Genomic DNA, 1,156 nt, shown 5'->3' on the forward strand with positions numbered 1-1,156 from the left:
ATCTCCAAACTCATCAAGGTATATACATTACATATGTACACTTTTTTGTACATTAATCATGCCTCAACAAAGCATTTTTAAAAAAATATAAAACAATGCTGCTCTCTTACTAAATATTTTTTGTTTGTTTTAGGAAAGTAATTTTTATTTGAAAAGGTTGTTTACACGAATTTTAAAACCCGTAATGTTTAAGTTGATTAACACTGGACAATAAGCAAGACTTATCAAATAAATTTGCTATCAATGACCTCCCATAAATCTTAAAATAGTACTAATGGGTCAGTAGAAGTAATTCCTACTCACCCTTCCTTGCTTGATGGAAAATTCTATGGAGTGTGAGGAGGCGAGAACAACCCCCTGACTGAGGACCAAGCAAAGCCCGTGCTGCTGCATCCCCGCATCCCATTCAGAAGTCCCGCCACCATCGCCATCATGCCTAAGAGAAAGGCTAAAGGGGGTGCTAAAGGAGATAAGACCAAGGTAAAGGACGAACCACAGAGAAGATCCACCAAGTTATCAGCTAAACCTGCTCCTCCAAAGCCAGAGCCCAAGCCTAAAAAGGCCCCTGGGAAGAAGGGAGAGAAAATACCAAAAGGGAAAAAGGGGAAAGCTGATGCTGGCAAGGATGGGAATAACCCTGCAGAAAATGGAGATGCCAAAGCAGACCAGGCACAGAAAGCTGAAGGTGTTGGAGATGCCAAGTGAAGTGGGTGCATTTTTGATAGCTGCGTATTTCTGGTGACTGTACAGTTTGAAATTCTATTTTTATCAAGTTTTATAAGAATGCAGAATTTTGTTTCACTTTTTTTTTTAAGCTATGTTGTTAGCACACAGAACACGTCATTGTTATTTTTTGGGGAATGGACATATAGTACTAATAGAATGTCTCCAAAGCTGGACTGACATTGGGGGAAAAACACCTTTCCTTTCTAGTTTTGAGAAACTTCCTCTTGGATTCTGGAAGGAGGGATCTCTTGATGTTGACACACATTAGCCATCTTGGCACAAACACCTTGTCGTGTGGGAGAACTAAAATTCATTTTTATGTCCTTTTCTCCCTCTCCACTTTAAGCATAGACTTTGGCTCTCTTAAGCCCAGAGACGTATGGGGACCTGACCCCCCCAAAAAATTGATTTACAGTATGTTGGACAATCT

The 1,156-nt window shown here is 40.1% G+C and overlaps 1 pseudogene; it reads left to right on the forward strand.

Annotated features, from left to right (window-relative positions):
- Positions 1 to 432: 432 nt before the first annotated feature.
- On the forward strand, positions 433 to 705 carry LOC102418676 (annotated as a pseudogene).
- Positions 706 to 1,156: the final 451 nt, after the last annotated feature.

Source organism: Myotis lucifugus, unplaced genomic scaffold (assembly GCF_000147115.1).
Source record: "Myotis lucifugus unplaced genomic scaffold, Myoluc2.0 scaffold_112, whole genome shotgun sequence".
NCBI classification, from domain to species: Eukaryota; Metazoa; Chordata; class Mammalia; order Chiroptera; family Vespertilionidae; genus Myotis; species Myotis lucifugus.